Source organism: Crotalus tigris, unplaced genomic scaffold (genome assembly GCF_016545835.1).
Source record: "Crotalus tigris isolate CLP2741 ecotype Arizona unplaced genomic scaffold, ASM1654583v1 scf7180000019944.6993514239:2294586, whole genome shotgun sequence".
Classification (NCBI taxonomy): Eukaryota; Metazoa; Chordata; class Lepidosauria; order Squamata; family Viperidae; genus Crotalus; species Crotalus tigris.
The window spans coordinates 1,465,610-1,479,292 of record NW_024097783.1 but is presented as its reverse complement, the minus strand read 5'-3'; the positions used below and the strand labels follow the sequence as shown (position 1 = coordinate 1,479,292).

The window sequence follows — 13,683 nt, the reverse complement described above, 5'->3', positions numbered from 1 at the left end:
AGCAACTATATTGTTATTACTGTTGTTAGTTCAGTCAGTTATCCTTTTCATAAAGAAACTTCTCTTTCTCCAGCATCTAGAGGAATGTAGACTCCAAGGATGGGTTGATTTAGTCTTCTAGCCCAATCAGACCAAACAATCAAAGTTGCCACGCCTCTGCAGGGTCTGACCATGCCCCAGTTTCGTTTGGTCTCAGCCCTGAAGAGACATGAGAATTTGGGTCCTAATTTAGATTCAGAAAGGTAGTTATTGCCATTCGTGGTTTCTCTATCCTTTTTTTCCTTCTTTGGGGGGGGGGATTGGTTCAGCTCTGAGCTCAGTGCTGCACCATTTCTTCTTTCTTAATCAATTCCCTTCTCCGTGAGTTTTTCAGAGGCAGACAGCTGATCGTAGATTGCTGCCTCCTCATTACAATCCACCTCCCCCATCCCCTCCCAGGATCTTCGCTGTGAATGCGAAGCTTTAAACTACTAATTTTCGGCTGAAAACTGAAATCACCTTCTTAGGTTTATTACCAATTCAAACAACCTGCGGGCACCATTTTGAGCCTGTAGAAGGCTCGATCCTCACACTACTCAAGTACTTCCTTGTTACTGTTGATTGTCAGCTGTAAATTACCCCCCCCCCCCAAAAAAAAACAGCAGGTGAACTGTTTGACTAAAAGAGCTTATTACCAGATTACTTGGAGGAGAGGATCTTTTCTCTCAGCTTGTTTTATCTCTCATTAGATCGTCTCGGCCGCCATTTTGGGCTCCGCCCGATCGCACACATTAAATTGACTGCTTTGTCCTAATTACAGCCTTTTCAGTCACAAAGTAACTTATTTGGTGATTCTCCCTAAGTGGGGGGGGAATAGGAGTTCTAATTACATTCCTTTAGATCTTCATTACCTCGTGCTTCAGCTGCTTAACAGGCACCATCTCAGGTTACCTAGTGGACATAGGGAAAATACCTTGAGTCTCTCACTCCATTTTATCTGGTAATATTCCAGACTGTGTGACTTACCAGTACCTTTTAAATATCCAGTGCCAACAGATTGGACGGCTGCCTGCCTTGCCTGTTTTCCGCTGTCTGCATAGTGGTCGGCACTTACTGTCCTAGCCGTCACTAAGTGAGACACGAGGGTCAAAAAATAAAAAAATAAAATAAAATAAAATAAAAAATAAATAAAAATCAATTAAAATAAAACAGAATTAAAATAAACAAGATATATATCTATATTCATATATAGACTTATCTTTAATTGATATTTGATACCTTTTCGGCCAAATTGTCTCTGTTACAGTGGGCCTGAAAAATTGAACGGGGAGGACAGCCCCTGAGCGTAGCGCGGCTTATATCGCGTAGTGACTCCATGCTTAACGGCGGGCCGGACCTCACAGACCCTCGTGCAGGCCTGTACCACCCAGGTGGGCCGTGGCCTTCCTTTCTCCTGCAGACCAAGGGCCGATCCAGGGATCTTCTGGTGAAAACCTGTCCTTTCTTCTCCTGCAGAACAGGACTGATCCAGGGATCTCCTGGTGAAAACCTGTTGTTTATTTCCTATTGTTTATTTCAATATGGCGGATAACACCGTTTCACAAGCTTCCACCTCCAGTGGAAATATAAAACGCAAGCCATCCAGTCTGGATACACCTGCAAAGGCCAAGGTCAAATGGACCTCTAAGGCCGATGACAAGAAAGCAGATAGCAGACATAGGGTGCTGGAGCGACAATTCTCCAAAGTCCAGCGGCAGACAGGAGAGACGCAGCTTATCCCCTCACCTCCTCTTGCATCCACATCAGGGGAGCATCGACCTTCCCCTTTTACACAGGCTTGGTCTCCCGAGCAGACCCTGGACCAGGGTTCCTTGCTGGGATATGAACGGGACCATCTGTCCCTCTTTGACCGAGAATTGAGATTACAGGTCCAAGATTCAATTCCAGCTGCTGAGCCAGGACCTTCCTCAGTGTCTTGTGGGTCTCAGGGGGAGGTTACTACTTCAGCATCTTTCACGCCGATGGCGGCGGGTCTTCGGGGCCCTGAATATCCTTCATTTACTGTCCAGCTCCAAGCCATGATCTCACAGGCAGTGGTTCAGGCAATGGCGGCTTCAGGGAGGGCCATTCCGGTCCAAGGACCGTCAACCCCCCCTACGCCCACGGAAACTAGGCATCCCAGGGAGTATATGATCTCAGATCACGGTTCTCCACCTCAATCTGAAGGGAGCGAGATATCGGATTTTTCCGCTCAGATTCTGGAAGAAGGCATGTGGTCAGACGGGGAAGACATTCAGGCGGAGGCCACTCCTACGGTAGGGGTGTTTAATCCAAATTCCTTCTATCCTCTTTTACAAAAGGCCTATGTCACCGGAAAAATTGAACCCGTGAAGCCACAGACGACCGATCAGGACTCTGGACAGAGTTCTGACCCACTGTTTCTGGAACCGGTCAAGAAGAACCTACAGATACCTTGTCCCCCTATGTTTCTCAAATCCATTCAGGATCAGTGGGGATCTCCTGGAAGTTTCTCTGCTCTTGGGGGATTAGATCGTAAGCTCTTAGATACGGTCCCTTCCCTCAAAGATGTCCTCGAAGTTCCGAGTGTAGACGAGGCTCTCGCCCACATACTGTCAGACACCAAAATCCCAGGAGATATGTCGGAGGCTCTTAAGGCTGAGGACAGGAAGTCTGAGATTTCCTTCAAAAGGACCCATCAGGCATCGGCTTGGGCTATAAGAGCCTCAACATCTAACTCCTTTTTCACTAGAATTGCGTTAATCTGGCTCAGGGAATTACAGGCCAGATTATCCCCAGACGAGGTAAGGGTTCACCAGGATGTCACTAAACTAAGGGCCGCACTGGAATACATGGCGGATGTGTCTCTGCAGTCAGCCAAATATTCAGCTCGGGCCATAGCTTCCAATGTGGCCGCACGCCGGTTGTTCTGGCTAAAAAATTGGAAGGCCGATGCCAGGCACAAATGGAGAGTAGCTACGGTACCATATCAAAAGGGTCGCCTTTTTGGAGAGGCTCTCACTCCTTACCTGACTGAAAACAAAGAAAAGTTGAAAGTACTAGCTCATGTTGTCAAAAAAACAGGCAGACGTTTTTCTCCATACAACCGGCGTCCGTCGTTCAAGTCTGGCTCAGACTGAACTACATGGAGCGGGTATCGGCCCTTTCAAGCAGGGCCGGACCGCTCATCGGACCGGTCCGGCTACAGAGACAAGCCAAAGCCACAATTCCAGGCTAAGCGGCCCTTTCACGGCAGAGGAGCTCGTCCTTTCAGAAAGTCAAAGTGACTTGAGGCGGATTCCTCCCATTGGCGGAAGACTGGCACTATATTTCCACAAATGGGAAAGTACCACCACGGACAATTGGGTTCTAACCACTATCAGAGACGGACTGTCTCTGGAGTTCCTCACACTCCCCCCTCGGCGCTTCATCTCCTGCCCCCTATCCAGAAATCCCGTGAAACAAGGTCTCATGGAGGAGGCCATTTGTCATCGGTTAAGCATAGAGGCAATAGAGTGGGTACCCCCAGATCAATGGGGACTGGGTTTCTACTCCATCCTGTTCGTGGTACCAAAACCCTCAGGAGGATGGAGGGCGATCCTAGACCTCAAGGCTCTAAATCACTACCTAATTTACCAAAAATTCAAGATGCAAACTCTTCATTCTATTCTGGGCAGTATTCGGCCGGGGGATTTTCTTACATCCATAGATCTGACAGAAGCTTACCTGCACGTTCCCATACATCCAAATCACAGGCGTTTCCTCAGATTCAGGCATTCCAACCATCACTATCAGGGCCCTGCCATTCGGCCTATCAGCTCCAAGGATTTTCACCAAAATCCTGGCGGTTCTCGCCGCACAGCTCAGGTTGGTACCAGTCCGCGTTCAGTGCTACTTGGACGATATCCTAATCCAGTCATCCTCGGCACTGAACGCCCGTTCAAACGTGGCACTGACGATCAAGACACTCCAGGATCATGGATTTATGATCAACTTCCCAAAGAGCCATCTGATCCCAACAAACCGTTTGCTCCACCTAGGCGCAATAATAGACACCAGCCAGTGCCGAGTTTTCCTGTCTCAGGAGCATCAGCTCAGCATATGTACGATGGTCACCAGGGTGCGCAAGGAGAAACGTGTAACCCTGCTCCTACTGTCACAGCTGTTAGGGAAATTGATCTCATGTATTGCCATAGTGCCTTGGGCCAGGTTTCATACGAGACAACTACAGTGGTTTCTACTCCCTTACCAGAAACGGGGTGTAGCATGTTTTCCACAGAGGGTGCGAGTCCCACCACAGACACTCACGTGCCTCATCTGGTGGTTGTCCCCAGCACTGTCCAAAGGATCCCTGTTCAGAGAACCGACTCGGGTAACCTTGACCACAGACGCCAGTCTGTTTGGATGGGGGGCACATCTGCAATCCCAATTCGCCCAGGGAGGGTGGTCTCAACGGGATCTCAAGAAAAATATCAATAGGTTAGAGCTCAGAGCCATACACCTAGCACTTCGCCATTTCCACAAGAAGTTGGCAGGCCGCCACGTGCTGGTTCTGACAGACAACGTGGCGGCAAAGGCCCATGTAACAGGTAGGGCAGCACTCGATCGCGGATTCTAATGTCCGAGGCCCAGTGTCTGGGGTCACGGGCGGAACAGAATCTGTTGTCCCTAAAGGCGGAACACATATCAGGGGTGGAAAACGACCAGGCAGATTTTCTGAGTCGATCTACGATAGATCATTCAGAGTGGCATCTACATCCCCATCTCTTTCGGGAGATAACTTACTGTTTCGGTCGGCCCAAAGTCGACCTGTTTGCATCCCCAAAGAACACCCAGCTTCCCCAGTTTCTATCTCGGTACCTTGGCCGGCGGGCCTTCTATATGCATTTCCACTCCTTCCCTTGATCCCGGCCGTCATCAGGAAGCTGTTACAGGAACAGGTGGAGCTAATCCTTGTGGCCCCGTATTGGCTGAGGCGTTCATGGTTCGCGGATCTCATGAACTTCGCCGTAGCCCCCCCTTGGCAAATCCCTCCAGAGAGGATAATTCTAACACAGGGGGCCATATGCCATCCGGACCCACAGTGGCTACAACTAGCCGTCTGGCATCTGAGCGCCAGTTCCTGATGTGCGGATCTTACTCTTCAAGGGTGATAGCTATGATCCAAGCTTCCAGACGGCCGGCGACGAACCGAATCTATGATGCCACTTGGAAGAACTTCTGTGACTAGTGTACCTGTAAGGGTTTGTCTATCTCTTCTGTCACTATTCCAGTGATTCTTGAATACCTCATGGATGGAGTGGATAAAGGCTTAGCACCCAACACTTTGCGTAGACAGGTGGCCGCTCTTTCCACGGTGTTCACCTGTGCCAACGCCACATCATTGTCCCATCATCCCAGGGTCCGATCCTTTATGAAAGGAGTCTCCAACACCAGACCTCCGGTAGTACACAGGTATCCATCTTGGGAACTACCTCGTGTTCTGCAGGCACTCACTAGGTCTCCCTTTGAACCTATAAGGTCTTGTCCTCTTCACATTTTGTCCCACAAGGTGGCTTTCCTAGTAGCCATCACGTTGGCGAGACGCGTGTCAGAGCTGGCTGCTCTTTCAGTTAGGGAAGACCTGTGTACCTTCTATCAGGACAGAGTGGTGCTGAGGTTAGATCCCTCATTCATTCCCAAGGTGAATACCCTGTTTCACCAGGCTCAGGACATTGTACTACCAAACTTTTGTCCCAATCCTTCTCACACACTAGAAAAGCAGTGGCATTACCTAGATGTACGTAGGGCATTACGTCATTACATTAAGAGGACAGCTTCCTTTCGCAAATCGGAGGCATTGTTTGTCTCTTTCCACTCAACTTCCAAGGGACAGAAGGTTTCCTCCTCTACTATAGCCAGGTGGATCAAGGCCTGTATCTCTCAATCTTACCAGGCTTCCTCTTTACCTGTCCCAAGCCGCCTGACAGCGCACTCTACTCGTAGCGCTTCCACCGGCGGCGTGGCAGACTCAGGCGTCCATAGAGGACATCTGTAAGGCGGCTACGTGGTCGTCCCCTTCACCATTCATTCACCACTACAAACTCGACAAGTTTGCTTCTGCGGAGGCCGCTTTTGGCCGTCGGGTTTTACAACAAGTGGTCCATTTCAGCATCGACACTTAACCAACCTGCTTCCCACCCGTGGGATCATAGGGGCTTTGGTATGTCCCATCCTTGGAGTCTACATTCCTCTACATGCTGGAGAAGGGGCGTTGTCTTACCTGAACGCCTTTTCTCAGCATGAGGAATGTAGACTCCACCCCCTCCCTGATCATTACTAGCAGCTAGGTTAGTGTCAGCAGTTCGGAGCCATCATGTCACACAATCATTCGCTTCGCCCTTTCGAAACTGGGGCATGGTCAGACCCTGCAGAGGCGTGGCAACTTTGATTGTTTGGTCTGATTGGGCTAGAAGACTAAATCAACCCATCCTTGGAGTCTACATTCCTCATGCTGAGAAAAGGCGTTCAGGTAAGACAACGCCCCTTCTTTAAAGAATAATCCTAGAATGTGTTTTATAAAACCTTCAGTCTAGATTAGGTAACATTTTAAATACACATACAAAGATATTCAGAAATTCAACTAGTAGACTGGAAATCTGAAAGTAATAGAAAATTGTGTGACTGCTCTTGAAAAAGGGTTTTTTATTTGTACATTTTAAAGTAAGATTTCTTGTTGAATTGTAATATATTTTTGCTCTTTGCTGCTTAGGAGCTATTTAGTAATGTAAGAGAAACCTTTAATAGCAAGCTAAATTCTCCTTGTTACAGAATCAGTGGAGGCAACATTGAAAGTCCAAGTTAGGGACAGATCATCATGGAGAAAATCTAGGTAGTCGCTAAAAGTCAACACTTACTCGATGGCACCTAATAATTCTTTTTAGAAGGTCTTTGTAATTCAATCATTTTAAATTGGAAAATGTGGTGCTTTCAGATATTCATTATTACATTTATTGGTAATCCATCCAAATATTTGTTAACATTATTACTAATTGAGAAAGAAAAAAACAATGTGGCAATCCAACAGGGAATTAATTAGTAAGGATTTGCAAAGCATTAAAAAGAAGCACTTCACAGTTTTTGTTCATATGAACTATGCACTCCATCTTGAAGCATTAAAGTTGTCATCAAATTTAGAAGGGTGGTAAAGCTGCTTTAGAGACTGTTGCTGGCTGTGTATTTGTATTTGTGCTTGCATAATTGTTTCATTGATAATCCCTCCAGAAATATTGTCTTTACAAAATAGGAATAACCTTCAAAGCAGCCATGTTTAAGTGGAATGGAATGGAATAGAAATAGCATAGCATAGCATACTAGCATAGAATAGAATAGAATAGAATAGAATAGAATAGAATAGAATAGAATAGAACTGGGAGGGACCTTGGAGGTCTTCTAGTCCAGCCCTCCACTCAAGCAGGAGAACCTATACTATCTCAGACAAGGACTATCTGCTGTCCCAAAGAACATTACTATTTTAATGCGATAGAGACATTGTTCTATTCACAGCTTGTAAAGTACTTCTTTCAACTACATTGTATACCATATTGAGTTTTAAATAGTGTTAATTCTTACTTTCGTCACTTATTTCAACATCTCCCATATGTAAGGTGACTCTATTCTTTTGTTGAAATTCATCATGTAATTCAACATATTTGATTGTAATGTTAATTAATATAAAACTAAATAGGTAGTGATACTAAATTTCCTCATCTAAAACTGACTAAAGGTTAGACACCTGCAAATGATTCCAGTAGTTGAAGATGTCCAAGTGACTGGAAGTCATGTATCCATTCCAGCATGGAATGATGCTGCTCTAATGACTGGTATAATTCTTAATTAAAATGAAAGCTAGCAGGAGGTAGAGAATGATACCCATGCAAGTCACTGATAACAGTATTAAGAGATTAATTCATTCGCTGAAACTACAGAAAGGTTTAGATTTCAATGAGGTGTTAGCTTTGTGAGTAGATTTATTTATAAAAAATTATTAATAATAATATCTGAATGTCTGGAAACTAAGGATTCTAGATGGGGAAGAGTTGATTGACTCAACCCTGGCATGGTTGTTATATTATCTTATCTAAAAACAAAGTCCCATATTTTTTTCCCATATGCTTACCCATCAAACCTAAAAGAAAAACCTCCAGTTCAGTAATACATTTACTCCAAGAATTCTCGTACATATCTGATCCCAATAACCATTAGCCACCAAATCTGATCCCAATAACTATTAGCCGACAAAGGTGATAAAAAGTGCCTTCAGAGAGGTTACATTTCCAACATATGTTTAACATTACAATTATACTTCTTTGATAATCTATCAGGTGTTAAATATCAACATAATTATCTTATAAAAATTCTCTTTAAATTATAACTCAATGTGAATTTCAATTCCTTCCATATAATCTCCCACTGATTTAGCATTATATTTTATGCAAAAAATTTACCCATTTAGTCATAAAATCTTTAACTTACTGATCTTATATATTCAATAAATGTTTATACATCTTGGCAACATGATGTTATCATTAGTATACAAATCCAGTTCACATTTAGTTTTCTTATTCGTAAAACCAAAGTTCTTATCTCAGTTACATCATTCTAACAGTTGAACATAAACAAACCATTGACAATTAAAATCCTCCTTTTCAGTTGTTCCCTGATTTAAAGTCTCCTTGAAAAAATTAATAAATCTGCTTAAGTCAACCAGGTTTGTGTAGATACCATTTTATTGGGATGACAATTATAGAATAATTTTGGAAGTCAATCTCAGTTTATATCTATTCCAACCTTCAGTATGGCATGAAAATCTCTATTAACCTTAGATTTGTCATGCCATCCAAATCTCAAACCATATCCTTTACCATCCAGTAACCTCCTATTTTTCAAAGTGATCCAGTCTTTTATCTATACCAAACAGCAGCAAAATACAATTTTAAATAATATAATCCTAACCATATCTCTCTCTTTGACATCTTGCAACAATTTATGTTTAATTTTCCCCCCTTGCTATAAAAACATTTATGTAAATTGTTATTGATATTGATGTCTGCAAAAAGGTTTAAACTTACTGAGTAATGTCTGTTTTACATCATAATTACTAACAGAAATCTGTTTTGAAAATTAGTAGATACAAGTTATGCATGTGTATGATATTTGATTTTCTTCACTTCAACTGAATGCAACTCTTAGAGACTGCGTAGACATGTCCATGCAATTTCCTTGGCAAGGAAGTTCAGAAGTGGTTTGCCATTGCCTGCTTTCTAGGGCTGAGAGAGAATTACTAGCCCACAGTCATCCATTTGGCTTTGTGCTTAAGGCTGGACTAGAACTCCAGGTCTCCTGGTTTCTAGCCTTCTACTTTAATTACTATACCAAAGGTGAATTGTGAAATGTAGTAGTTATAAGGGGGGGAAACTATCAAAGTTTTGATGTGCATTTAAACAGAAAGCATTACTTTCCCCTACAAACAAGTAAGGCAATGTTCTAGAACCTTGAACTTGAAATATTCTAGATCACAATGTGCAAAGTAGTGAGGATTCCTGTATGTTTAGCTAAATAGATTTCTTCAGAGAGCAATAGATAAAAGACTCATGGTGATAACTTCATCAGTATAAAATTGCTATAGTCTACATGAGGCAGATTATATAAATTGCTAAATCAAACCAAATATATATATTTATAATTTTAGCATAACCTTTTGGAAATTGGTACCAATCAGGTAGATTGAGTTTCTCAGAACTATTAGCCAACAGCAGATCAATCAGCCATGCTCACCAGGAATTCTGAAATAAGTTGTCCCAACATATCAGGCTTCAATAAACAAGCAAATACATTTTTGTATAAAGGGTCCTTGGTGCTCTCTGAGCTTGTTTGTTTTCTTGCAGACTTTGCATTACCCAAACTAGGTAACATCATCAGTGCTAGTAAGGAGCGCTCTTTGCTGTCAGTTTATATTTTGGTGTCTTGTCTGTCTGTGTGGGTGGGGGAGGTCTTAGAGATTCTTTGGTTGGCCTGTTTACTAATGGCTCTTTGGCAGTTTCTTGTCTGGGGTATTGCTTACTTGATTGTTGGTCTGAAATTGACCTTGGAGCTAAGCTATGCTGATCTGAGTGCTGATAACTGGTGGAGAGGTGCTGGAATCTTTTTCTCTTTGGGGCTGGTTGGTTGTCTCTTTTGCATACTGTAGTCTATAGATGTTGTTAATCTCTATGTGTCTATTGATGGCTGATTTGTCAGAGTGCCAAGCTTCTAGAAATTCCCTGGCATTTTTGGATTTGGCCTGGTTTAGGAATGTCACATTTTCCCAATTGAAACTATGGTTAAATCTGTCTATACATTGTGAAATTAAAGAATTTTTGACATGCCTTTTGACTGCCAGTTGGTGTTCATGGATGCATTCTGTCAATCTTCTGCCTGTTTGTCCTACATAGTGGTTGTTGCAGTTCTTACATTATATGTTGTAGATCAGGGGTAGTCAACCTTTTTATACCTACCGCCCACTTTTGTATCTCTGTTAGTAGTAAAATTTTCTAACCGCCCACCAGTTCCACAGTAATGGTGATTTATAAAGTAGGGAAATAACTTTACTTTATAAAATTTATAAAGCAGAGTTATAGCAAGTTAAAGCATATAATAATAATTACTTACCAAACACGACGAGTTGTGTTTCTACCAAACAGTTCTACTTTGGTTTCATCTGACCATATGACATTCTCCCAGTCCTCTTCTGGATCATCCAAATGCTCTCTAGCAAACTTCAGACGGGCCCGGACATGTACTGGCTTAAGCAGGGGGACACTTCTGGCACTGCAGGATCTGAGTCCCTGGCAGCGTAGTGTGTTACCGATGGTTGCCTTTGTTACGTTGGTCCCAGCTCTCTGCAGGTCATTCACTAGGTCCCCCTGTGTGGTTCTGGGATTTTTGCTCACCGTTCTTGTGATCATGTTGACCCCACGGGGTGAGATCTTGCATGGAGCCTCAGATCGAGGGAGATTATCAGTGGTCTTGTATGTCTTCCATTTTCTAATTATTGCTCCCACAGTTGATTTCTTCACACCAAGCTGCTTGCCTATTGCAGATTCGGTCTTCCCAGCCTGGTGCAGGTCTACAATTTTGTTTCTGGTATCCTTTGACAGCTCTTTGGTCTTCACCATAGTGGAGTTTGGAGTGTGACTGAGGTTGTGGACAGGTGTCTTTTATACTGATAACCAGTTCAAACAGGTGCCATTAATACAGGTAATGAGTGGAGGACAGAGGAGCCTCTTAAAGAAGAAGTTACAGGTCTGTGAGAGCCAGAAATCTTGCTTGTTTGCAGGTGACCACATACTTATTTCCCACCATAATTTGCAAATAAATTCTTTCCAAATCAGACAATGTGATTGTCTGGATTTGTTTTCTCGTTTTGTCTCTCATAGTTGAGGTCTACCTATGATGACAATTACAGGCCTCTCTCATCTTTTTAAGTGGGAGAACTTGCACAATTGGTAGCTGACTAAATACTTTTTTGCCCCACTGTAGAAACAGGAAGTCTGATGAAATTACATTTAATTAATTAAATTATTAATAAGATCCCTGAGGCTGATGCTGCGAAACTAAATACTGGATATCTGGCTCAATTTTTGTAAGGAACAAACGAAGGTCTCCTCTTTCGGAAATATTCAGGCAGTTTCTTTCTTTGGTCATAATATGATTAACAGCACTAAAGCCTGATTCCACAAGATATGAGGTAGGGAAAGGTATCAATAAACTGAATATCATTTTCCACATATTTGGATATAAGGCAGGCATTTTTTTTACTTTGCCATAGGTTTTCATATCCACCACTTTCAAATTTATGTTTACTTTCTTCATCATATCTAATTTCTAACAGTTCTTCTTGGCAAGTTATATCAGCCTCTTCAATATTTATGGTAAAAGGATTTTTCATCCAGTCATACACCTTCAATTTCAAAATATCTTCAAATCGTTTTTCCATGTCCAATTTAAGTCCTGGGCAAGCAGGAATGAAGAGAAAGCCTTTATGGCCTCTACCTTGGTATTGAGGGAATGCCCAGTGGAGTCTGGTTTGCCCCCAATCCGTGCCTGTCACAGCAGGATGAAGAGAGAGCCTGGTTTTTGTCAGAGATGTCTGAAATCTCTATGACTGAGGGCTCTGTGCGGCTCTCAAAATGGCGGCCGCACCAAAATTAGCAGCCGCTTGTATTTCGGCTGGGCCTTCCCAGCCATGAGGGGCTCTAAGAGGAAGCTTGTTGTTCGTTGTGCCTTTAATTTCCACCCCCCGAAGCGGAAAATGAGGCACTTGCAGTTTTATCTCGTTGCGCAGCCTCTGCTGCGATCCGGATTGTCGAGAAAGTTGACGGGAGCCTCGCGATGATGGCGCACTTCAGCGAGGCTCTCTGGCCTCCAAGAGCTCCGTGGGGGGTCACACAGCTGAGGCTAACACCCCACGCCTGCTGGAAAGCTCTGTGAGCCAATCGGAGGGCTCAATGGATCCAAAAATTTAAACGGCTCGATTGAACCCCTACCGCCCACCAAAAAAGCTGGAACGCCCACTAGTGGGCGGTAGGGACCAGGTTGACTACCACTGTTGTAGATGATTCCTGTTTTTTCTTCTGGGATTGCTGGGTGTTCTGATTTCTTAGGATATTTTGAAGGGCTTCAGTTGGCTTGTGTGCTATGCTGATTCCATGTGGTTGTAGCAGTCTATTTGCAGTTTCTGAGATATTCTTGATGTATGGAAGTATAATTCTTTTTAGGGTTTGTGTTGGTAGTGCTGTATTAGGTTGAGTCGTCAAGGACTTTTTAATGAAGTTGCATGGTATCCATTTTGTTGGAATGTGTTGAATAGATGGTCCATTTCCTTTTTCTGCTGTTCTCAATTGCTGCAGTGTGTTGGACCCATTTAAATAAAGTTTTTACACAGCTTCTCTTGTGGGAGATTGTTGCTTTGCTAGTGGAGCACCTGGTTAGTATGGGTAGTTTTTCTGTAGACTGCATTTCTAGTTTGCCATTATGGTCTCTGCTGATCAGGAGTTTCAGGAAGGGTAGCGAGTTGTTGTTTTCTTCTTCTTCTTCTTCTTTTTGTAATATATTTATTGATTTTTTTAAAACATAAATCACTTAAATAATTGGTGAACAGTGTGTTGTCTGGGTTACATTTGTAAAACAATCACTAACAATTGATTTCTATAATCCATAATCCACATAATGGTATTAGTTGATTTCTTCTTTTCCCAAAATATCCTCTTTTGCAAACATTGAATTAATACAATTCTTATTATTATATCTATCTATATAAATAAAAATGTAAATGTTCGTTTGTTCAAAATCTTAAATCTCCGAAAGTTCTTCACCGATTGCTTTGAAATTTTGACACAATGTTACATTCGAATATGCACGTGTTTTTATATACCTATATTATATAGATGTCACACCTGTGACAGGTAAAAACATGCTTTTTTTGAAAAACAGCGCCATCTGTTGGACGTAATCTCTATATCTGCACGCACAATGGAACAACAAAAAATATTGTATACCCACAAGCATTGTGAAATTAAACATATTACAAATGTGTGCTTTCTCTTTTCTTTCTTTTCCATTTAACCACACTGAGCCACAGCAATGCGTGGCTGGGTACAGCTAGTT

The 13,683-nt window shown here is 42.8% G+C and overlaps 1 protein-coding gene across 26 annotated transcripts in view; it reads left to right on the top strand.

The window, feature by feature from the left end:
- BBX (BBX high mobility group box domain containing) overlaps positions 1-13,683 on the top strand; it is a 119,494-nt gene that overhangs the window by 42,341 nt on the left and 63,470 nt on the right. The gene's annotated exons all lie outside the window — the stretch shown is intronic.